Consider the following 25,974-nt stretch of genomic DNA (forward strand, 5'->3'; position numbering starts at 1 on the left):
GAATACATTACTATTGACATTATGCCCACCTCAGTAAGCAAATTTTCAGAACAGACATTCAAGTAGCAAGATGATATAGGCCTGAGCTCAAGAGATTGGTGTCTCACCAACAAAGAGTAGAATAACCAAGAGACTGCAGAAATGCACTGAAGATAGATACATTCAGAAAAAGACATCTGACTGTCTTCCACTGAGCTACTAGCAAGATGAAACATCAGAAAAGGTTGTGGCACAGTTGATAATGGCCACTTGCATTTAAAATATGCACAGAAGGCTACTTCAGCATGGTTGTATCTGTTGACTAACATTTTCATCTAAAAGAGATAACATTTATAACTGGTTCAAACACAGTTACTGAAGCCCAGTCTTAACATTTCATCAAGCTGCTGAGACATCCACGTGTGGACCATGACCAATATGCAGGTTTCTTTGCTATGTTCCACAAATAATAATATATAAATAGTTTTCAAAATGTAGGCTGGAGTTCTTGTATGTTAAGATGGAAAAAAAGACCCAAATGTTATTTTCAGTTTCTGATGTGCTCAGCTTAAGCAAACCGTGATGAAAGCAAGCAATCATAAAGAATGCTAGGTGGCATGTAGTGGTTTTCACTGATAGAGCATTATCCACACACTAAAAGCTGGAAATAAACCATACTTGATTATGTACATATTACTTGAGAATGACATAAGTATCTGAGCACTGCTGAGAGTTTTAAGCAGAATATGGCCTTCTCTGTCAACCATGGGTCAGCGTAACTCTCAAGTAGGCACATGTTCCTGCAGCGTTCCTTCTTGATAATGAACATTTCATTTCAAGCCCCAGGTAATATCAGATACAGAAAAAAAACCCCCACATAAGTATGTATTTGGTTCCTGGATCCATGTGGATGCTTTTAACCCCACTCTACTCCTCGCTGAACTTCACTTTCCACCCCTCTGTACTCATGTCTAAACATAAAGGTATTTACATGTCTGAAAGGAACTGGAAAGCAACTGTGATATTTCCCAGAGGATTTTAAAGCTCTTCTCACACAAAAGCAACACATCATTATGTCACAGTAGCACTTCAAAAAGGGGCACCTCAGGAAGGGCCTCTGACATGGTTATGATTAGCAGATTTATCACTTTCACTACTTCACTTGTAAAAGAAAGACTGGAACAGAAATATTTTCAGTTAGTATTATCCTTCCCTGGAATCAGTTATGTCTGTAGGCCTTATAGAACTTGCTATCAATAAGACGGTCTTTGGATAAATGTACTTTTATGCAGTGTTGGAAGTACCTAAAAATGAGGGGCCTTTGAAATCATGTGTGTATCTGTTGTTCCTTGGCAGGTTCTAAATCCACAAATTCATGAGTGGCTTATTGTGATTCATATGCCACTTTCATTTTTGGCAGGTAATGCTAATGGTATTGGAGAATGACTATTTGAATGAGATCTGCACCCACTTCCCTCAAATCAGGACTCTAAAAATGCTCAGAAAGGAGCTGTCAGCATAAATAAAAAAAAAATAAATTAAAAAAGAAGGCAAACACTTGTTCTGTATAGGATTTCAACAGCACAATTCTAGGCATCAGAGATGAGCAGGATTAACAGGACTTTCTATAGTTCCTGTAGAAGGCTGGGCAAGCAAACATCTAGGGTGGGACACTGAGGAAGAGGAAATATATATGTGTCAGTAACAGGAAAGTTATATTGTACACCTGGTTTTTAGGCATGCCACCTGTGCTCAGTCATACCATATAGCTTTGATGACATGCCACAGCTAAAGGGCAGGCAATGTATGTCTTGCTTCAGTGACATGAATGACACAACTTGGGTAAAACTCACTGCTTAATGATATAACTCTCAAACACAGTATATGACTGTACCGTATGTTTTTCAGTGCTTAGACACATACTAGGTATTTTGATACTGAAAGCACTGAAGGAGTGTTATGGTGAAAACCAGTGCACTATAGGTAAGCAAGAGCACCTTATCTATACTAATGCTGGACTTCCCATCATATTTTGTTGGTTTGTAACAATACCATAACATTCAGCTAATATTGTTTACAGTAGCCTAATAACAAGCAATTCTACTCCCATTACTGCTCACAGTCTGATATTAAATATTTGTTCCCAAAGTAAACTGCCTGATGTAGTTGAAAAGTATTACCACACTAATTTTTTTTTAAAGCTGGATAAACCTTATCTTTTAAAAACAAAATGTGACCTTAAAAAAGAGTGTGTGTATTTTGACTAATATACAAAGTTGATGAAAAGTAACATCTATGTTACATATCTATTTTAAGGAAGGATTTTCCATAGTGCACTTGAGGATCTTTAAGAGGGAGCTTGGTCTAAATTCAGTTCCAGTTCTGGATCTGGTCTTAAATCCATGTGTAGCCTCAGGCAAATGTGTTAATTTTCGTGTTTCAGTTTCCCTGCCTTTAAAGTGGGGATAACGTGACTAACCCAAATAGCTTAGCTGCAATTTGTACCAATGAGTAACTTGATTATTAGATTTCTGAGACATGAAACATGATTATTATTAGGGCTTACTGACCAGCCAGTCAGAAATGTGACAGAAATAAAGGATATTGTCTTTGACAATAGAGAAGGATGTAGGTTAGTCAGTCAGTCAGAACAGCTCTGCAAAGAGGCAACTCTAGGGAGTGGAGAGTTGGACCTATAAAAGTAAGAATGTCCCCTTTGTACTGATTTCCTATTTATTACCCCATGGTATCCAAAGACCATAAAAACCTAAGTCCTCTCTGAGAAATGAATAGGTCCAAAGCACTACAAAAAATCAGCTGCAGGCAAATAAATTTTTATCTGTGTAACTGAGCTCAATGTTATTTTCTAGTGGAAATGTCAGAATTGATTAAAGACCTAGCATTTCTATTTAAAATGAGAGAGTAGGGGATGATACATTTTAAATGGGGAAAAAGTCAGAGGACTGATAACATGGAGATAAAGGGGTGAATTAATTTCTGGTGTTGTTGCAGTAATTTGGTGCTCAACATATTGAGTCCAAATTTGCACCACTGTACCTAGTATAAATAGTAGCGCCTTTTAATAACTGTGACAAAAATACTCTCCCCACTGGCAAGGTCAGTATTATTAATTGCTATTCCAATTATTAACCTTTGGGCTTGTGTATCCTCCATGGATTAATGATTATTCAATAACTGAGCTACAAGGTTAACTTACTAATAGCAATTAATAGAAGGACGTACTGCTGGCTAACCAGGAAAAGCAATGGCATATCAACTTCTTGGCCTTGGTCTCGTTTCATGCAAAGGTGACTACGGGAATTGTACCTGTCAGTTCCCAGAGCTGAAAGAGAAAATCTGCCTCAAAGTTGAGACAAATAAAAAATGGAGATTGGGCTGACATCCGGGGTCCCCTCTCTTGTCAGTGTCCTAGGGAATAAGAAACAGCTTCAGCTTTCAGGGAAACCTCTGCTCATTGCCAGGGCCATTCTCCAGGAACTCCACTTCCAAATCCTGCATCAGTGAAAAGGGGAAAGAAGGTCTTAAAAATAAAAAAAAAAAAAAAAATAAAAAAAAAAAAAAAAAAAGAGAAAAAAGTACTTCCCCTAGGAGAAGTTTCACGAATAAAGGCAATTCTCAAATAGCGTTACGGAGGAGCACGTGGTGGCAGGTGAAAGAAACACCAGGCAGGATCACCAGAGTGATGCGCGGCGGGACTCGGCCCCGCTCCTGGCCCGACGGGGCAGCGGAGATGCCGGCGGGCAGAGGCCTCCGGGGGATGCCTGCCCGCACCCGGGCATCCCCAACCCGCGTATGCCTCTGGCTCGGCAAGGGAGCTTCTCTCCTTCAGCCACCTCCGATGGCGGGTGGCCGTGGGGAGCTGCCTGCCCGAAAGGGGCCGCCGCCGGGGCTCTGGGGGTAGCGGCGGGGGGCGCCCAGAGGGCGCGGGGACCGCTGTGGAAATAAAGGAGAGGAGGAAGGATGGAGAGAAGGAGGAAGAGGGGGGCGGGGGCGCGGTGCCCGGGGAAGGCAATGCGGGGACGGTGGAGGGTTTCGACCCGAGTTGCGGGGGAAGGGGGGCAGGCATGGACATACGCACACCACCATTCTCCGGCACTTCCACCAAGTCAGCCCCACCGCCCCGCGGGGCCGGGAGCCGCCGGAGGGAAGGATCCGCGGCGCACACACACAGGCACACGCCGCCGCTGCGCTCCAGCCGCCGCTCGGTTCTCCCCCCCTCCCACCGCCGCCGCGCAGGCAGGAGGCAGCGGGCTCGGAGCCGAGCGGGCGGCTCAGGGCTCTGAGTCCCTCGGCCCCAGTCGGACCGGCCTCCAGCGGCCGCGCTGCCCCGACGGCACCGCCGCCCCCTCCCCGGGGGCAGCGCGCACCTCCCCGCCTGGAGGGGCCGTGCGAGGCAGCGGGCGGGGGGAGCGCGGGCACACACACACACACACACACACACACACACACACACACATATACACACACACACGCCGGCACACCCGCACAGACACACGCAGGCAGAGGCAGGGCTGCCCCACGCCGGTACCTTGCTGCCCTGGTGTTTTCCGTCCGGGCTCCTCCTTGCTGAGGCAGCTCGGGAGCGGAGCCGAGCGGGCGGGTGCGTGTGCGTGTGTGTGTGTGTGCGTGCGTGCATGCGTGTGCCTGTGTGTGTGTGTGTGGTGTGTGTGTGTGTGAGAGCCAGCGAGCGAGAGAGACTCTCCCCCCTCCCCCTCCTCCTCCTCGCTCTCCTTCCTTTAAACGCCCACTCCTGATGGGTGAAAAGACAACTTGAACTTCAGTGCAATTAACTTCGCCGGCGCCTCGGAAGCCGGAGGTGTCGCCGGCCTCGCCCGCCGCGCTCCCATGAGTGAGTCGGTCCCGCTCCTTCGGCGTCTCTCCTCGGGGACGTGGGGCACGGGAGGGGGGAGGACGGGACGGAGTCGTGCCGGGGGCACCCACAGCGGCGATTTACCGAGGCCGGCTGTGCCGGCCCGGGAGGGCGGGCGGGAGGGAGGGAGGCGCGGGGCGGGTGGCTGCGCTTGGCGCTGCCGCTGCCGGAGCCTCCCGGCCGGCACGGGCTCACACCTGCCGCCGCGCCGCTGCCGGTCGCCGGCCCCGCTCCGCTCCGCTCCCTTGCCCGCTGCCGCCTCACCCGCCGGCGGCACGGGGGGAGCGGAGGGAGGTGGGGGTGGGGGCAGAGGGAAAAAACCCCAGAAGTTTGGCAAAGTTCTTCCCCAGCCCCGCGCGCCTCCCGGCAGCGGCGGGCGCGGGGCGGCGGCGCCCCCGACGGCGCGGGGCGAAGCGGAGGGGCCGGGGGGTCGCGGGCGGGGGGGGCGGGGGTCGCGGGGTGGCGCTTCCGCGGGGCGCGGGGCTTGCGCGGGCGGCCGAGCGGCGGCGGCCGGCCCCGCCGGGGGCGCGCCCGTGGCGGTGGGTGGCACGTCCCCCCCGCCCGCCCGCGGCACGACCCGGCGCTGCCGCTGTCACGGGGAGCAGCGCCGGGAGCTCGTCCCCGCGCTCCAGGATTTTATTTTTGATTTTTTCCGCTCCGTCTCCGAACCCGCCGGCCGAGGTTTTGCTAAATCCTCGCCCCTTTGTCGCCGTCTCCGCCGGCTGCCGGGGGGAGCGCTCCTGGCAGGCACCTGCCCGACCCGGAGTTTCCCTCTGCCGGTCTCCAGCTTTTTCCGACTGCGGGAAAAACTTCGCTACAATCTAAGTTTTCTGAAAACACTTTGCACCGGCTCCTAAGCTGAAATGAGTTTAAACTGAGGAAAGCTCTCCGCTGGTTTTAGTCCGTGCAAATGAGCGCAGCGCTTCTGCGAAAATAATTCACAAATTCAGATGCAGAGACTCCAGGGCGTGTGATCTGGACGTGCCCTTTCATTCCGGTCCGTGCAGCTTGGGTGGGAGTTAGCAGCGGCCCCTTATTTCTACTTTATATTATTTTGGTACAGTGCATTCATATATTTGTCTGCTGTAGTCTGCTGGCAAACATTAGCATTCAAGCTTACATTTTTGACAAATGTGCAGACAGGAATAGCATGAATAGGCATCTTAAATATTAACAACCTAAGCATCTGTTGTGAAACAAATTTAATATATTTACTCTGTTTTTCTCACATTGTTAGGAAAGGTTACAATAAGTGTAAAATTTCAGCTGTACTTAGCACAAGGAATGCTTGGATATTTCACTATCTCTTCAAGCATTTAACACAATCACCAGATAGAAATGTGTCAAATCAGGCGCACTATTCAAAAACAACTTGAAACTGTAAGCGTAGAGTGTATAGGCATGAATATAGCGTGTTCTCCGCAATTTCTATCTTCTAATTACTCTTCAGCACTATTTGTAGAATTTGAGAATGCTCTTTCCAGTCCCGTACTCCTATATGCTCTTTTATATGTTTATACATACGCACACTCATTTTCTAATTCACTTTCTATTTGAGATTGTTATTGGTATTACCTTGCTTTTCAAGTCGAAGCAATGGTTTTGCAAGGAAATGTGAAATAACATAGAGTAGGTAAAAAAACGAGCAGGCAGAAAATGCAATGTGTTCACATATAAGCATGCATTAGAACAGATAGTGCACACACATAATAAGGCAATAGAAGAGAAATTAAAATCCTTGGCTGGTATGCTATGTATGCCCACTCTTCAGTACAGCTAGTGGAAAAGAAACAACTGACTCCAAGGAATTCCTCTGTCCCTGTAATAAAACTGTTCAGAGTAGAACAAGAGCACAGAAGAGCGAAGCCTCCAAAAAGGCTGTAGAGTTATTTCAGGAATCAGTGCATTCCTTCCCTTTTTCCCACAAGTTCAAATATGTAATAAATAAGTCCTTTGTATGCAAAATAGTTTACTGGAAAAAAAAATATTTAAATGAAATGCTTTTTGTGCATGAATTTTAAAAAACTGGCCATTTCCTTTTTATAGTCTTTGTTCTTGATACTTTAAATAGCAAAGTAACTCTCGCAGTTTCCCCTCTCATGCTATTTTAGCGACTCGTGTGAATCCTAACATGCTGCTGTGCTCCCGAGAAAGCAGTGTGGAGCAGAGTCGATCTGTAACTCTCTGATGGGACACAGTGCTTTGGCAGTATCAGAAGCAGAGAGAGGCTGCCACGCCAGCCCCAGCTTGAACACGAGCAGGGCACCTCTTTGGTTTGCAGCGTAGGCCCAGCAGGTCAGCGGATGAGCACCTGCCCTCTGTGGCTGTGCTTCCCAAGGCAGTGCCAGCCCTGCCTGCAGCCCTGCCAGCATCCCACAGGCACCAGCCACCACGCTCAGCGCTGCTGGGGACGTGGGCACATCCACTCCTGCAGCACTAAAACCTCTTTAGAGAGGTTTCTCCCACATTACAGGTTTGGGATAGAGAGGGGTTTGCATGTGTGCAACTGCCATTTAGAAGATAATCAGCTGAAGTCTGGTGTTCTTCTTTAAAAAAAGACCAACAAAAAACCCCACCAAATCTTTTAAATGTATCAACTGCTTGATTTTTCAAAGTATTGTCGCCTTTTTAATGTCACCTATTTACTTTTCATCTAAGTATTGCCAGAGGAATTTGAAGTAATTCCTTAGGTTTCCAGCTGCATTTGAAAAAAAAAAAATTAAGGAGATTACTTTATTAATAATATAGTTTATAATATATAGAAAAATACATTAAAGTAGATTTCTGAATTAAAACTGGAGGAAATACGACTTCTGAAATGTTTTAGTCATATTTCTAGGAACTATGGTATTTTAACATAGACTCTAGTGAAGCATTTTATTGCCTTCTTGTATATAACTGCCATTGCTCTCTCTAGATATATTAAATATATATCCAGCGAAGCCACAAACTTTCCTTCTACAACAGTTTAAACACATCTGGAACATTTTACTTTCTTATAATTTATGTTAATAGATGTAGAGTGTATATACAATCTTCTCAGACATCATTGCTTTTTCCAAAGGGGAATTTTTTTACTTTCAGTCAGGGAATATATTTATAAGAACAAAATAACTCAAAGTATAGGCAATTCTATATATCATTTTATTTTCTGTTATATTAGGTTGATTATATAAAGCTTTCATTTAGAGCGATGGGATGATGAAATTACAGAGGAGTGATTGGCTTTTGTTTTTTCAAATGGTTCAAGTTGAGGGCTGCAGAAATGAATGTTTTTGGTAAAGTTCTTTGAGTGCATAATATTTTTCATAGAATTCTGACAAATTTATTTAATAGAAAAGCCACAAGTCTCTTAGCCAGGTAAAATGGAAGTTCTGTTTTTGCCGTTACAGGCATCAGGCTTCAGTAATCTGCTCCTCTTGTGGAATGAACACTTTCTACTTAAAGCTATCATGCACCTACTGTTTATTTACGCTGCATTAAACTGACAGCACGGCAATCAGAGGAAAAAATATTACTTACTTTCCTGAAGTAAACACCAGTTTATAGGTTAGTGCCTGTATTTATATTCCTGTCGCCACTAAATAATGGCTGTCTCCATTTTAATATCTACCTGTGGTGTTACCCAGGGCAGCTGGTTCTTCCTTGTTTAAAACAAGGGAAAAAGGAAGCAGGGTGGGGGAGTGGGGGGGTGAGGAAGAGAAGAAAGTTTTGTTATCATTCCACTCTAAGAGGAACTTAATAGAAAAGCGATTCGGTATTCCTTTCTGTGGCAAGCCAAAGCCAGTTTTAAAGACATAGTATTCAGTTTTACTTGGTGTAATTGAATTGCATCTCAAACAGGGAAAACAGAATTCCTTAACAGTATTTGTCTATCCAAGACACTGAAATTGTATATTCAGGCAATGGCAGATTAAGGGCAGAAGCATTTTATTAATAACTGAAAGCACATATGTGTGTGTGATGAAAAATGTTCTGCAAATCTGTCACTATGCAATCAAGTGCATTTTTTAAACTTTAGTTGTCACAAAGTTGCTACTGATTCTAAAAAAAAAAAAAAAAGAAAAAAAAGAAAGAAGTAAAACAGTTTGACGGTTAAAGAGTAACTTACAGTTCTTACTGCCTGTTATAGGGAAATTTTGCAACTTTATAAAGTCAGTGTCAGAAAGCCCTGTTGATGTTACTTTTAATCTTGGAGTAATGAGTCCAAGTAGCCAGCATTTGAACTGAAGATAACTGCAGTCAGAATAACCCACAGTTTGCAAAAAGCTTCTCTAAATTCTCTGTTGAAGGATACCATTAATAACTTTTACCTGAGAGGTTCATTTCTTCCTCAGATTCTGAAAGTATTATACTTAATACTAAGTTGGCTTGTTGGTCAGTTCCCTTGGCTGTGGTATCATGAACTCTCAAGAGCCCTGACCACAACTCGTAACTGTTACTTCCAAGAGGATATACTATGATGTTCCCTTCAGAAATGCTGGTGGTTTCCAATGTTTGCCATCCTGTGGCATCTAAGTTTGCCACAGTTATCACCAATGCTTCATTACATAATGGGTATCCATTCTATTGCTTTGCAAATGTCAACTTTCTAATGGTTTCTGCATAGCATTGCTCTCAGCAGGTTTAAGTCTTGGTAGAGATTAATTTTAAGGAGACTTGCCGGCACTGATCTTGTACATATGTCCTCATCTGGTCCTTGTGCTCTCTACCAGTTGTAATCTACTCTTAATCTGTTTTATCTGGTGCAGTGTACTAGGAATGGCATAGTAATAGTAGAGTACAGTAGTAGAGTGTAGTAACATACCTCAGGCACCGTCTGAATTCTAAATATTTCCTTTTAAACTTGCTAAGCCTGACTTTGCTCCCATGCACACTGGTGTGTCACTGCAGAGTTTAGTTTTCTCTGTCCCTGTGATCCTCTGATCAGCATTAGGTGTTCAGATGGGCTCAGGGATACACTAACAGTATTTGTGCCCAAGTCCACCTTTTAGCTATTTATTTAGAACACCAACGCACAGCAATCCCTTTGGAGATGGATTTCCCTGTGAAACACTGTGCATTTGTGTTTGCTGGGATTGGGACTGTAGGACTTGCTTTCATCGGAGTGTAGGCTAGCTGCTGTCTGAGCTGTTATAAAGCATCGCTGGTGACAGCTCTGCACAGCGGTAGGTTCACAAGTGTTAGCTCTCACTACCTTGTGCTTTGCTGTTGTGAGCTGTGGGTTAGACAGCCTGCTGGCCTGTGGATGGGCCTCAGTCACCCCAGCTGCACCTGGGTGCAGAGCATCAGGATGGGCCACGTCTGTCAGCTGCGTTGGCCTTACATAACTTCCAGCGACTATCTGCTCCATCTCCTTCCCTTGGCACATTATGACATGATATGACCTGAGGAGATGAGGGAGGTGCTTTAAACCTCAAGTGCATCTTGTCTTCCCAGGATCCTGCTCTGACAGGATTTATTTGGCCAGCAGCAATCATTTGTGGGTCGTTACACTTGCTGCTCACTAGACAAAGTGGTGATGCACTCAGACCACCTATGCTTGGAGGACTGTCTCGTAATCTCTTCTAGTGTCTGGACTCCTGTTTCTGGTTTCAGTCCTGAAAAAAATGTGTAATTTTGGGTTAGTAACTGTCCACGCCATGTTTGCCATCCTTGATGCTTTAATCCTGATTTTGAAAATGCTCAGCACATAACTTCATATGAAGGAAAAGGAAGCTGCAGCACACTATCCTTTTATAAATGCGGCCTTAATATGCTCCTGGTTTATTTACCCAGCTATAAAATTAGTAATATACATGTTTCATAGAACACTGAAGGATTAAGTAATTCTTTGTATTTGTAAATCAGTCTTAGAATGGAAAACAATTTCAGCAGAAGTGCCAAGAATTGCTGATCTGAACTCAAACCCACATGCAAAGGTATGGAAAGGTATTTCCTTTTCAGTAACTGCACTTAGAATACATGTCTGGTCATAATAGCCAGGTAATTAAACAACATTTTCAATGAAAAGGGGGAAAGTTCTAAATATCATACACACCCTATATTTCTACTTCTACTACATTAAATAAAAGACAGAAAAGAGAGGAGGGGAAAGAGAGTGGGAGAGAGCGTGCATGCATGCAGGCTCTCAGAAGGACCAAAGGCAAAGAATGGAGAGGAATTCCAGACTGAGTTTTAAAATGTTTATAATCAAAGATTAAATTAATATTTTTGTGGAGAGCAGTATTAGAAAGATTTTAAATCATTAGTGCTTTTCATCATAGGTGGGCTTCCTTGATAAATGTAAGAAGTCTCAAGAATAATTAAAGGCATCTTAAAACTTAAAAATGACAGTTTTAGCTTCTAAGGATTCATTGTAATGTAATAATACTGTATGCTTTTTAGTGTTACTTCTGCACTAGACATTTAATTACAGTCTTTGTGAGACATGTTATCTGTATAGTAACCAGTGCATAAAAAGAATGATATTTACTTTTACATACAAGCTCTTGCTTGCCAGCTTTCTTTTTAAGATTATAGATTAAGATCTCCAATCCAGAATGTTCATGACTTCAATGCAAACAACTTAATTTAACACAATTTTGGGGAAGAATGAAGCATTTATTGTAATAGTACTTCTTCTCTAGTCACACTCTTTGCAATAATACTTGAACTGCTGTTTAGCAGTGTTTTTTTTGTTTTTTTTTCTCTGTAAGGGCCCAAAGTCAGCGCTTCTTTGCTTGTTCAAAGGGTAGATTTTAGAATATCAAATGAAAAAGCACTTTTAATTTTTATATAGAGAAGTAGGATTAAAAAAAATTCCAAGCATAATATGGGAAGTTTTTCACAGGTACAGTTTATTGCTGAGAGGAAATTTGGAACTTGCTTTTGCTATGTCAGATATTGACTGCTGTCTGAAACATATACTGGATAATATAAATTCATGGGGTCTGTAGCTTGGTCCACCCATTGCTGTGGAAAAGTGAGTACATTTGCAAAAATATGCATAAAATTAGTTTTCCTTTTGATATGTTTCCAGATTCCCTAAATTGTGAAAAGTGCTTCTCCATATAGTGAACTTCCCACAGTTCCTAGGTTCCACACTGCCATCATTGCAGGATGAGGCACAAGGGAAACCGCATCCAGCTGTTTTAAAGCAGAGCTTTTCAGTTGATAATATGTATCACACATCTCTTTCAGGTCTTGTTTTCATTTCTTATCTAGAAGTCCTGTGCAGGAACCGTACTATATAGGATTTGATTCCCTAGTTTCGGTATGCTTTTTAAGAAAATCTCACAGTAAAGACAATCGGTCAAAATCAATCTCTGTCCCATTGACTGTATTTCATTGACTTTGTTTTTCTTTTTTTCTTCACTTGACTCACTGAATACCATAATCATTTTTGCCATTCCTGATGAATTTCGTTATAACCTTTACAAGACAATTTTATAGCATGTTTGCATTTGAAACTTGTGATTCCACTACTTTATATGGGCTGCGAGCCCTACAAGTAACCGACTTCTGCATTGCTGCCTAAAATGACAATTAGGATACTCATAGGTGTAGTTATTGTTTTCTAAGCATTCCAGAAGAATTTTATGAATACTATGCAAGAGAATTGAACCAGTAGAATTTCTTTATATGTTTGGCAGGATGACAGATATGCCGTAAGAAGCGTTTTACTGTCTGATAAATTGCATTACCAAGCACTATTTCATATAGGTTCTGTCTCTTTAAAAATGCAGTCTCCTCTATTTGCCCTATTAATTGTTGATATGTTGCCATCCACGAGACAAAAATTAGAGCTGTAATTAAATAATCATGTGATGCTCCTTAGTGCCAGTGAGAGCAAACTCATTTTTCCAGGCCCTGATGGTCACTGATTATTGTATTACTACTGGCTTGCTTTATTTTTTTTTAATGGCTCTATATTGCTGGGTTACCTAACCACTGCCCTTCTTTTCAAAATTAAAGGAATTGAAGAACATTAAGTCACTTAATTGGCCAGTAGTCTATGGGGATACAAAGTAGTCATACCTTCTCTGCTTTTTGGTCACTCAATTGGTTCTACTGGGAGAACTACATCAGTGGTGTGGTTGTGTGCCATTTAATTTACACTGGTGTTTTGGCTGGGATGGATGCATATAGGGAATGCCAGGAGAATTACAAAAGGAGCAGGGTATTAAAATTCAGAAATGATTAAAATTGAAATAAAAGGATGCTGCTGCTTTGCCAGTACTCTGGCAGTCATAATGACACATAGAGATTAGTTTCCACCTTCATCTTTTCCTTCTTTCTCATTTCCTCTTGTTTATTGTTGACACATTTTCCTTATGTCTCTGCTTCTCAGCGCTTTTTTTCACTGTTATATATTCCTACTTTTTCTCTTTCCTTAAGCATGGAGAAGCTTACTTAACCTTATTATAACAATAACAGAATAGGTTATTAATATTTAATATGCACATGATTAAAATTTCTCTCTTAAACATAGGTCAGCTCTATTATTAACTGACATGTTATTTTTCATTAAAAAATTTTTATTCTGCCCTTACGGTTTCTCAAACACCCTTTACTTTGGTGGTGATTTAACACATAATGTTTAGAAAACTGTGTTAGGCTAGTGAAAAAAAAGAACTTACCAGTCATGGATAATCAATTATGCATGAATTCAGATATAACAGATGGAAACTGGTGAGTTAAAGTTTCTCTTTAGCTTCGTGATTTTTTTGTTTTGTTTTTGTGACACCTGTCTCTTATGTATAGATAAACATCTAACATAGCATACTGCTTTTCATGCGTCTTTGTGTTTTTTGCTTTTCGGGTTTGGGTTGTTTTTTTTTTTTTCTTTTTGGTTTCGTTGGTGTGGCATAAACTTATTTTCCCCTGTTTATAACTTACTATTTTTAATTTGTTTTTCTGTGGGCATTTCTATACTGCCAGCCTTTTCTAGGGCTGAAGTGTCTTGTGATGAAGCAAGCGTTTAATAATGCTAATAAACTACACAATGTAATTTGACCTTAAAATTGTGTCAGCACGATATTTTAAATTATAAGAGTTCTTTTTTGCCTTCAGCTGCTCATGGACTACAGTGTTACGACATTAAAGCAACAGGGTAGACTGCGGCTGGGCATATGTATTCATATATGCATATACGCACATTCTTGTGATTGTGATACTTATATAGGCGTTCCCTCCAAAGGCATTAATTAAATTTCTTTCAATCATTTGACAATGGAGTAGATTGCTTTATTGCTTTTTATTAAAAAGTTCAGTGTGGACTGAGTGCAATACTTCTTTTGGTCATGGAAAGATTTTTACAGAACTAAATCAAGTGAAAAAGACAATAACTCTTTGTGATACACCCACAGCAATGACCACTTGGTATTAAGTAAATGAAGATTGAACATGTTTTCTTTTTCTTTTTATACAAAAGTATCTAAAAGAGTTCTAAGCACGGGCTTAGGTGTGAGATGTGTTTCTGTGTAGTTCATTCATGGCAGCGTATTGGGCGATTCTTGGATTTGAAGGTGTCCCGTGTTTGAAAAATATAGGGGTAAGTTGATTTGAACATTATTTTTCTATGGCTGCAATAATTTGGAGCATTTCTTCACCTGCTCTCCCCCAGCTTTGGAAGTGGCACATTTGCAGATGTGGTGCGGAGAGGTTTTCCATCTGTATACCTATAAAGTAAAAATGAGTTGAGAGAATGCACTGCGTCGTTCGTGAGCAGTGCATTCCAAAACTTCTCATGAGCATTCTACCAACATTCGTGAAGGAAAAATCTAATGCAGGAAGGAGTTTATAGTATAACCTGCCAGAAGCAAATCACAGAGAAGAGACCTTTCCCCACAAATTTTTCTGTTTAATGCAGGAACTAACTTTTACACACCTGTTAAGGCATTTCCTTCAAGTGCTTTCATGAGTATAAATTACTATCATAAATATGAACCTAATTTTGCCCTAAATATACTGTATTCTAGTGGGTTTCCAACTGCTGCTCTCCATTTCAGTTTGTTTCCATTGAAGTCGCTTAGCAGGAAAACTAGAAACATGGTTGCTTTAAGCAAATAAATACATCAAATACTGGAATACATTTTTGTTGATTTGTCTTTTTTTATTTTTCCCCGAAATAAGAAAAAGTATTTTTAACATTTATGGGGTGCTTGAAGTAACATTTTGAAGTTATTTGGGTTTGCTTTATGCTATTTGCATTAAATTAGGCATACTCTGACACATGTATAAATGACCTTTATCTTAGTGACACTGCACAGGCTAAATATTTTTTAGTTAGCACCTGGTAATATTAACAGGTATCTTGTTCCTTAAAAGAGCTGTCAATATTCACAGCTAATTGCTCCTGAAAAGAACTGAAAAACTCACTCATTTCATCACTGTTACAGTGGAATCGTTTGAGCTTGAGTTTGGAGGGAGCCCTAGAAGAAAATGCTAGTTTGGCCAAAACCACCAACTTTCAATTTGTTTTACACCGAAACCACGTATTTTGCATGAATTTTATGTACAATGAATATTGACTCCTGTCAAGTTTGGCCATAATTAGATGTACAATTTCACTTAAAAGGTTTTGAGCCTTAAAAAAAGCGTAGCAGAACCTGTGCAGAGTTATGAGTTAATAATGAAACTGGAAACACGACATTTCATGTGGTTTTGTGTTTCATAATGAAAGTTTGACATAGTTCAATTCATCAATCAGTTCTAACCATTTCATTCGACTTAAAACTCTTCCATGTTTTCAGTTTGTGTCATAGATTTTTATTTGTACTATCAGGTCAATGACAGAGATGATACTCCTGTTGATGAAGAATTCTTATGTAAGAACTCACTGCGGTTTGAGCTCAACAACACGAACATCTAAGCTGTAGATAGTAATACTAGAATAATCCTCTGTATGGCTAAGTGCAATGGTTCAGATGTTTTCTACTGTAATGCACAGCTTTGCTTGGGCTGTGTGAAATTCATCCTTACCCAGAACTGTTGGAGCAAATATCTGTACTCATAAAAGCATACTAACTGGGATAGAAGCACCAAAGTGGTTGGAAGTGAGGGAAAATGAGTCACAAAATGGAAAAAAAAAAGTGCAGAACCGGTCAAAAAATTGCAAACAACATTGAAAAACACTTTGGAGATAACTTGGTATAACTTTCCTTTTAACAAGTAAAAATAAAAGGAACTATGGATCTCTATGTCCAGGGATCATGATTTACATCCTGTTAAATTAATAGAGCTTCTATTCAGACACATCCCTAAAATAACCACTTATCCACTGACTCTTTTAGGTAACAATTATATGCCCATCTCATGCCTAGGAGTTATCTAGTGCTGTGATGACGAGGGCTTTAACAGGAACCACTCTTTTTTCATCTCTCAGTGTCCCACATTAAGCATCTTCACATGAAAGACCTAAAAATTATACCTCTGGAGAGAAAGCTGTGAAATTAGTGACCTGCTGAACATACATTTATGACACGGGAAACTTGGCTGATCTTAAGATGCCAACTTTCCTACTTTCTTCCAGCTGCCTAATTGCATAAAATATTATTATATAAAGCTCTATTGCATTTTTTTTTATTTGTTCTTTTTTGTGGAAGTAGTTGGCTGTGGTTGCCACATGGAAATTAAGAGCATGACTCATCAAGGTCCTAGTCTAGTGTTAAGGATGGAAGAGAATATGGTCTTTAAAATGTGTTTTTTTTTTTTAAGTTGAAGCTTATTATTTGAAGTGATTCTGAAGTCCACGGTCATAAAACATACTGGTTAATATTAAATAACATATAGATAGTTTTTGTGGGAGTTGATGTCCTACTATAGATAGCAAAAAGTGAACTCAGTTTGTCCACAAAGCAGACAAGAGACTGTGCAACTACAGAGCAAGATTTTTGTGATTAACCATTAATACTGATTGCTGTGATCTTTTATGGGAAAGTGGGCATCTCTCTATTACAATTTTAAGCAGCTAAGATTTCTTGTGGCAACCAGGGGTGAAAGACTCACTATTCCGCTTGTTCACCCTCCCCAACATCAGGCCAGACATTTGCTGGATTTTACTCCACAATTTTCTCCCAGCATTTTGCCTCTCCATGACTCACCAAGGGGTGAACTGAAATAACTGCTGGGGCCACATCTGCAGAAGTATGTATTTACTTCAGTTGCACAAGCATCTTAGTCAAAATAGACATATAGATATTAAATGACTTGCACAAAATGGTGCAGTAGTTTGGCTAAAAGTAACTTGTTTTATCCAAAATCACATTTTGCATATTCTTATCCAACTACATTTTAAAAAAAGATTCCGTGATTGAAGTACATTGCAGATAATATTTGCAGGAGTAAACGAGCCTCGTCACAGAGGCAATCAATAGGGAGATGTCTGTTTGTATATGATTTTACATATCTGCAAGCTAGCTGAGACATCCAGCTAAAAAATGCTGCACCATGGGACACTGTGTAGATATCTGATACTTCCCAGGGGCTTTGGGGTCTGTAAACTAATGAATGCACTACATGTAGCCATATATGTAGGTTTTTCACCTCTGACGGATATGGTAAGGATAATTTACTTCACTTAATAACCAATTAAGTGCAGTTCAATACAGCTGACTATCGTAAGTTAAATATTCATTTTACGTAACTGTTTCAGGACATGGTGTGTGAGAGAACACAAACGAGCAGAAATTGCTCATGCAAAATGTGAGAGGGGACGACAGCTTGTGTGCGATGCCTTTCAGTGCTATGAATTTCATTTCATAGCACTTTTGCTTTTTGACAGGCATCCTATCCAGGCTGGGGCAGGTTGCAGTCAAAAAAATCTAGGTTGGTATGTAACTTTCGAGTTCAGCGTGGGGGATGTCGCAGAATGCTGTGATTCACATTGGTGTGCACTGGATTCTTGGGTCGTATGTAAATTGAGATTGCCGCAGTCAGGTTGGTTGAAGCATTTGAGCGGTGTCAGGCAACTATTGTTGTTCAGGGCAAAGCAGAGGTGAAGTTAGTCTGAGGAGGCTGAAAACCATTTTCAGCCTGAGGTGCAAAACTTGTAGGGCTGTGGGACTGCACTGGCACAACAGTGGTGGTGTGCTGAGGTGTGCACAGGTAGACATGGGAAAGGACTGTGGGTGCATCCTTCCCCTTTACCCACACTTCTGTCTAACCCACATGGCAAGTAGGCACAAGCCCACCTTTCCGGCCACGGATGTTTACCTTCAGAAAGCCACGGAACGGTACTGCCATTGCCTTGCTGTCCAGCAGTTACCATTACCCATAGATATACACCCATCACACTTGGCAGAGGGGGAAATGCATTCAAATCCCCATTGAAGAGGATTTCCCAGCAGTCCCACTGCTGCTGCACAGCCCTCCATCCCCTCCAGCATGGGATGGTGCTTACGGGTTGCCCAAAGGGCCTGCAGCACTGTCAGAAGTACATATGTGTAAAAGCCAATCAGCCTGATCTCCCCAAAGAAATCTGATAAAAGAGAATACACAGCCATGCTGGTTTTGCTCTGCTGCCAGGTCATTTCTGTTTGCATTGCACAAGAGCCAAGCCTCAAGATTTGGGCCCGTATTTCCTAATTTATTTTGAACAAGAAAATATTGGAATAGAGACCTTAGGAGGCACTGAGGCAGCATGCCACACTGGAGAATTTGTTTTGCTTTGCAGCTACTGAGACTGCTGCTCGAGAGTTAATTCACCATGGGGTTGAAAATATGCAGCCCAACTTTTTAAATATTTGTTTTATTTCAACATAAGCTAGGGCAAAATGCATTTATATATAATAAAAACAGTGCAACAACTTTATTAAGGATTAATAACCTTTATTAAGCATATATTTGCCTGCTGTATGTTGACGAGAAGCTATGAAAAATGTGATGTTACTATTGCCGCATGTTTAAACGATTGCCTGCATATGTATCCATGACAATATCTATTCATCTTCTGTTCTTTATATATGTTTTTATTATAAATATCTTTATTCCAGCTGAACATTTTAATATCAAAGTTGACACAGTGAAGTGCAAATTGGAATAGGTCAAATGAAAATCAGATATCTGTATCTTGAATTATTTCCAAGTAGTTCGGTATTGATAAGAGATATCTGATTGTTGTCTATCTGTCAAGACGTAGCAGCCTTCAGTAATTCGTGTTTTCTAGTCAAAGCAAGGGTTCCACGCTCTGCCTTCCAAGTCTGTAGTAAATACTTTACCAGACATAAGTGGTGTATGGGAATTAGATTAATCCATGTTGTAGGGAGTTTATAAGGTTTAGTGCATATATGCAATTTCAAGAAGAGAGTTCTCTTCCATAATCATTTATCTCAAGCATAGGAAGCATATGCATTATTATATAATTAACAGAATATTTGTTTGTCAGTGTTTGGTTAGTGTGCGTAATAATATCATTATTAGGCCTTCTGTGCTCCTGTATTATCAGATTGTTATCTCCCTGCTTCTTTAATTCACCATCTCTGCTTTTTAGATTAATCACTTTATTTTAATCCAAACATTTTGTTGTTTTTTTTTTTTTTTACCATGAACAGAATGATTTGTGAACACCAAAGCAAAAGTTATTTTAGGAGATTTTAATCTTTTGTTGCTTTTATTTGTTTTTCTTATTGTCATATCTGCTAATCATTTTTATAAGGTGGTATTTTAGTCCCAAATCTTGTTCCAGATCATATTTGCTCTATTCTGATCAGCTCTGCATCTCTTAAATTATCTTAAACGTCCTTTTCCTCCATTATGCTGCATACTGCCAGCTGAAACTCACATCCTGCATAATTTTCTTTAGTGGCCAGTCTTGCTTACTGCTGAAGTTTAATACCTTATCAAGCTTCTTCTGAAAAGACTGAAAAAATAAAGCACTGACATTTTCCATTGTGCCCACAAAGTTTGAATTCAACTAGTTAACACAGTTTTCTTCCAAGTATTCAAATGTATTGGGAAATATATATATATATGTATTTAAGAGGGACTGATTGATACTCTATCTTGTTGAGAAAAGATTGGTTTCTAAACAAACAACCCGCTAGACAGTTACCCCCTTGATCATATGTTATGGAAGATGTCATCTACATTTTCCCTTGTTTTTCTTTGTGAAACATGTTTCTTTGGTTTGGGGTTTTATTTTTCCTTCTCAGCAGTCTCGGTAATGATCTTAGTAACCCTTTTCAAGACACACAACATAGGTACAACTTTTCATGTTTCATACATATGCCACCTCCACTTGCTCTGCTTTGAATAATAGTATTATGTAACAGTGTATTCATTTTCCAGCCTTGCATTTCTTTGCTTCTGAGATTATAATCTATTTTATGCACTGCAGAATATAAATATTTCATGCATTTCGCCCTATTACCATTTTCTTTTTCCTGCATGTCCTATATGCTATTTGCGTTTATTTTAGTAAACATCAATGTGATTCTTTACCTTGTCTCGATGTATTCCACTTCTTTAATAATAAGTAATATATGCATAGTGAAAAAAATTCTCTTTATAGATTTAATGATTTGCCCCTTCTGTGTTCAGAGGCCATATTATTTTGTGTATCACAGGACTGGTATTAGCCTTCTCACTCACCTACTTTTGCTGCTGCCTCATGTTTGTATTGCTTTTGTTGTTGTTTCGCTGTCGGTTGTTTTAAAGTTACTGCCCTAAACATTTTGGTTATATACTTGTCCATGCAGTAATTCACGTTTTCTTTGGTCGATGATGCAACTTTCCCTTCAGACACAGTCTATTCAAACACCATGCATTTTATCAATAAAGAAGTTTAATTTTTCGCTTATCTCGCAGCTTGTACAAACTTGTTGCTTTCAAGTTTGGCTAGTTGGGTTACTTTCTTCCAAGTGCATGATGGGAAAAAGCTATGTCTGTCTCGCACTTACTTATTTTGTCAATACTTTACCACCTTTTAGCTTTCACCTTTCAGGGGTGGCTTTCGGTCCCGCGCTGCGGACTCGACACAGGGACAGGTTTGTGGCGTGGGGATGTGGCACGTCGCCGTCCCGAGGCCGGAGCGATGTATCGCTCTCACCCACGATGTGTTGCAGCTTGCTCTGGTTGGCCGCGGCCCCCACCGGAGCCACCAGAGCCGCGGTGGATGATGCCCTCCGCGGAACCGGGCCGGTTTCACCCAGCCTCGGCCGCCTTTCAGAACCGTGGTGGTGCTTTTCTTTCACCCCTGTCGGTATCGACGGCAAGGGGAGGGAAGGAGAAACTTCTTTCCCCCACGTGGGCCGCTGGTTCCCCGGGGCGGCCCCCGCGGCGCGCCCCCACCTGCAAGGCCGCCGCCGCCGTGCACCTGCCCGGCGCGGCCCGCGCAGGCTCCGCGCGGAGGGGCGGGGGCTGCGCTAGCGCGGCGCGCCCGGCAGCGCCGGCAGGATATTGTTCAGGCTTCACCCCCGCCCCTCTTCCTCCTCCTTCTCCTCCCGCTGCTGGTGCTGCTGCTGTGCCCCCGTGCCCGTCCCCCCCGGCTCGCCCCCTCCGCCGCAGGCCCCATCTGCCGGGGGGGCGCGCTGTGGCGCGGAGCGGGGCGGCGCGGAGCGGGCATTGTGCGCGGCGCAGGCAGGGCCGCCTCACCCGCACCCAGCGAGCTGCAAATTCGTGCGCGCCCGGAAGCCGCACGCCCTCTTCCCCCGGCCCCCCCGCTCACCTACCGCCGCCGGCGGCCGCCCCCCCCGCCCGGCCCGGCCCGGCCCGGCCTAGCCCGGCCCGGCGCCCCCTCCCCGCTCGTCGCTGCGGTCCCCTCTGCCACCGCACTTCTGCCGACCCCCCTCCCCCTTCCCCGGCCTCCCCTCCCCCACGCCTCTCTCCTTCACCACCACCACCTCCTCCTCCTCATCCTCCTCCTCCTCCTCTGCCACTTTCTCTCTCTCTCCCAGGACGCGTCGGATGATCCGGGGCCGCTGGGGAAGGGCTCCGGGTACGGAGGCTGCGTCCTCCTCCCGTCTCTGGCTGTGAAAAAAAAAAAAAAAAAAAAAAAAAAAAAAAAGCCGGTGGCCTCGGTGTTATTTTGTATTAAAATGAGGAGGAGGAAGAAGAAGCAGCGGCAGCAGCGGCAGCGAGCGGTAGCGGAGAGGAGGAGAGGAGGCTGTGAGCAGGGGACGGCGGCGGCAGCAGCAGGAGGAGGAGGAGTAGTGATGAGTCAACTAATAATTTAATGGGGACAGAAACAGAGAGAGGGAGAGAGAGAGGAAGGGGGGGGGAGAGCAGAGAAGAGCGAGGCAGCTCCGTCCGGGGACACACACACATACACACACACATATCCATGTAACATCCAGCAACAACCACCAAACCGGCCTAAATAACAACCATACCCAGCCAGCCAGGGGAAACGAGAATTAAAAAAAAAAAAAAGACAAAATACAAAGCCTACCATTATTATTCTTTTTCAATTATTACTGGGGTTTTTTTTGCTGGCTTGGTTTTTGTTGTTGTTGGTTTTTTGCAACCTTTCTATTTTATATTTTTTACCCCTTCTTGCGAGTAACTCTTCTCGGAGTTCCTAGATTTTCTTTTTTTTTTTCTTTGCAGAAGCAGAACCAGTTTTTTGTTGTTGGTTTTTTTTTTCCTATTTTCTTTCCTTTTTTTTTTTCCTAATAGGATCGGGTTTTTTTTTTTTAAATTCTAATTTCTCCCGGTGTTGGACTCGGAGGGAGTGAAACCTCGTCACTTTTTTGTAGTGGTGGTGGTGTGCCTTGTTGTGTGTTTCCTTCCTCCCCTCTGTTCTTTTTCTCTCTCCCCTCCTCTCTCGCTCCCTCTCTCCCCCCCTCACTCGCACAACAGCCCCCGGTAAATGAGAGGAGACAGGTCCTCTCTGCTTTTTTTTTTTTTTTTTTTTTTTTTTGCTTTTGCTTTTTTTTTTCCCTCCCCGGACCGCAAAGGCGAGATTAAAAGTGGCATTTTAGTGCCTTTTCCTGCAATTTTCTCTCCACTTTTTTTTTCTTTTCTTTCTTTTTTTTTTTTTCCCCCCCCTTTTTATCTCCAGTAGCGATCTCTGGGGCTGAGGTTTCCGCAGAAAGTTTGGGGGCTGTTACGGTGTATATTTTTGCGGAGGGGGAGGGGAGCGGGCTCCTTCTGTGTGTGCTGCTCCTCTGGGTGCCTATTGGAGAATAATAGTGTAAGTGACAACCTAGAAGTAGACTTTCTGCTCTTCACACTGGATAGAAAAGCTGCCTTTTTTTTTTTCTTTGCCTTTTTTTTTTTTTTTTTTTAATAACCCCCTTTCTCACTTGATCCTTTATGCATTGGTTTTATTTTTGAAAAGATAGATAGACTTAAATCACCCTCCACCTTAATTTAAACCTGCTACTTATTTTTTAATTATTAGTAGTAGTATTAATTCCTCGTTTTTGAGCGTTACACTTGTCTGATCAATTTGATCTGCAGCTCTGTCTTCCGTTGCTCAACCTCGAAAACTGGCTCTCTTAAAAGATATTTAATCTCTATTTTTTTTGTCCATTGCCATTTTTGCTCATGGCTACTCTGTTTCTCGCTATCTGTTTTTGCCCCTCCCCGCCTAGAGGAAAATAGCAACAAGAAAAAAAAAAAAAAAGAAAGAAAAGAAAAAAATAAGAGAATATTAGGGGAAGTAGTCCTCAGGTCTGCTGGCCCCCCCCCCCGCCCCCCTTCAGAAAGGGGGGGACCTAAAAACATCAGTCTTGAACTTCTTCCTCTTCAAGAGCTCGGGCTGCAAAGGAAACCTCCTTTGTTTTTGTTATTTATATGCTGTCAAGTTTTGAAGTGGTGAGTTTCGGGTCGGTTTTGCTAATTTCACTCAGAAAACTGCAGTGTTTCTGTTTCTAGATAAGTACTTTGCTTCTTTGTCTCTTTAAAAGGTCACAGGGAAAGCTTGGCCTGGATTGTGAGAGCCATATGGAACGGATAAGTGCGGAGCCTCTCTCAAATGTGATTATGGGTTTTTATGGGGGAGGGAGGGAAGAGGAGGGGAAAGGCATGGGGAGGGGGCTGATTCAGGAGGAGAGAAAGAAATAATATAATACCGGCAGCGTTACATCGCGACAAAAGGAGATACGGCACCGACTCTCATTCAGAAATTGCGCGGTGTGCCTGTACGTGTACGCTGGCTCCGGGAAACTGTGCCTTGAAATTGTGCTCTTCTCTCACTGATCTGTGATGAAAACTTGTAGTTTTGAAAGATGCCTAAATGTGAAACCCGGGGAAACTCCTGGCCTGGAACCGGCAGAGATGATAGGTCTTTCCTGCCACCCTCTCCCTGGGCAGGCCATGCTGGTTGTTGCTCATCACTATTCCAAACTGAGGTTTCAGTGAACTTTAGCCTTGGGCATGGAGTTTAAATGAGTAAATTAGGTGTTTTATGTGCATGTAATTTTGCTTTGTAACATAAAGCTTTTTACAAGATGACTAAGCGGTGAAAGGATGCCGATGGGTGGGTATTCTCAGGCCAATCGAAAATGACCCATTTGGTGTTTTGGTTGCAGTCAGTGTATTAACTAAGTGGCGATCTATCACTTTTATTCACTGTACATGATGTAGTGCGATTCTGACTCATGATGACTAGATACTTTTCGTAGCAAAGAACCTTCGTGCTTAGAGTACTTCCGAAGTTGCCAAAAGTGATGAGGAATTTCTTGTTCGAAGCTTTTTTGTGTGTGTTTTCTTTTACTCTTTCTCCCCCCCACACCCCTCTTTCTTTCTTTTTTTTTGTTAATCCTCTTTTTCTTGAGATAGACCAGTCTCAGAATACCAGCTCTATGGTATGTTAGCATTGTTAGAAACATCGGAAGATGTTCACAGTTTGAGTCTGTAATTCTTTGCTTAGGTTACACTTAGCACAGTTTAAAAAATTCTTTTGGAAAAGTGGCTAAAATAGGCATGTTTACTGTTAATGAGACGCATGACCTAAAACAGATGGGATAAAGATGAATGGTGAACCTTAGCCTGTCACCTAACAGCATTAGGAAAAATAACGATTGTCTAAGCTTCCTCTATTTGGTTGCATTCTTGAAGTTGCTTGTAAAGGTTTGAATTAATACATTGCCTCTTTCTTCACCGTATCGGGAAAAGCAGCGTGATGTTCGTACAAGAAAAAAATAGTCTGCAAAATTATCATTGGCATGTATACTAGTGACATAGAAGTGTATATATATAGAGATTCCAAGATATTTAGGCTCTAATAACTTCGCTATGAAATGTGCAGAAAATGTATTGAATTACTAGGCAACTGAAAGAAAGTAGCAATTATCCGATTCACACCAGTCTTTCTAAATATGACTTACCCAGTATTAGTATTTGTACTTGCTAATGTAAATACTAGTTCAAATATTAATGTCTGTTGACCTGTCCTTAGTGATTATATTATTTTTATATATATGTGACATAATTGTCTGTGTACTTATACCTTTCCCTGTCAGGGAAAGGTAGGTAAAATACCTAACAATCACAACAGTATTGATTAGTGAAATCATAACCAGAGAGATGCCTTTGCTCTCAGCAAGATTTTTTTAATATAGTTGGCAGAACAGGTTTTGATGAGTGGCAAAAAATCCTTAAAACTTACTCTGTTATGTTGTAGGCTTGGTAGATTTTTAGTGATTTAACTGTAATTGTTAGTCATGGACAGAGGTTTCGAAAGTTTATAAAAAGGGAAGTACAAGCATGCTCATATATACCTTTTCTTAATTTGCTATTGAAATTCTGTTTTTTTGGTTTCAAATAGCTGTGTCAGCATCACCCAGGTTTTAGGTTTTTTTATATTTAAGGGCATCAAAAGTACTGTAGAAATTGTGGGGGATTTTTCCTCAGTTTTATGTCTAGTGAGAAACTATTCGGTTATTTGTCTTAATTGAATAAACTACTCTCTTTAACACCTGAAGCTTAATATCTGAAAAACTGAATATTTTGAACCTTGCAAAAGTTGATAAACTCTGTATAATATTGGTTAGGAAACTCAAAAGCAACCATCTCCCGCCACTGCTTTCTGAAGTTAAATGTCAAATTCTTTCTAACTTCTATTTCTGAGGGGGAGAGGAATTTTAAATGGACAACAGTCTACATCTCTAATAAATCTGTTGCTCCTTCAACTAAAGTTTTAACAATCTCTCTCTTGTTGTTCATCCATTTTAAAA

General features: G+C 41.9%; 1 protein-coding gene across 8 annotated transcripts in view; it reads left to right on the forward strand.

Annotated features, from left to right (window-relative positions):
• The first annotated feature begins 4,392 nt into the window (after nt 1-4,392).
• The window catches only part of SATB1 (SATB homeobox 1), a 92,376-nt gene continuing 70,794 nt past the window's right edge, over nt 4,393-25,974 (forward strand). For 2 of the 8 annotated variants that reach the window (XM_023919217.2, XM_023919220.2), the window contains exons 1-2: nt 21,883-23,611; nt 23,704-23,773. The gene's annotated coding sequence lies outside the window, so the exon portion shown is untranslated. Of the gene's footprint in view, nt 4,850-21,872; nt 23,612-23,703; nt 23,774-23,811; nt 23,938-25,974 lie in introns of those variants that run through there. The other 6 variants (XM_023919218.2, XM_086852051.1, XM_086852063.1 and 3 more) reach the window with 5 other exon arrangements.

This window comes from Cyanistes caeruleus, chromosome 1 (genome assembly GCF_971803275.1).
Source record: "Cyanistes caeruleus chromosome 1, bCyaCae1.hap1.1, whole genome shotgun sequence".
In the NCBI taxonomy this organism is placed as follows: domain Eukaryota; kingdom Metazoa; phylum Chordata; class Aves; order Passeriformes; family Paridae; genus Cyanistes; species Cyanistes caeruleus.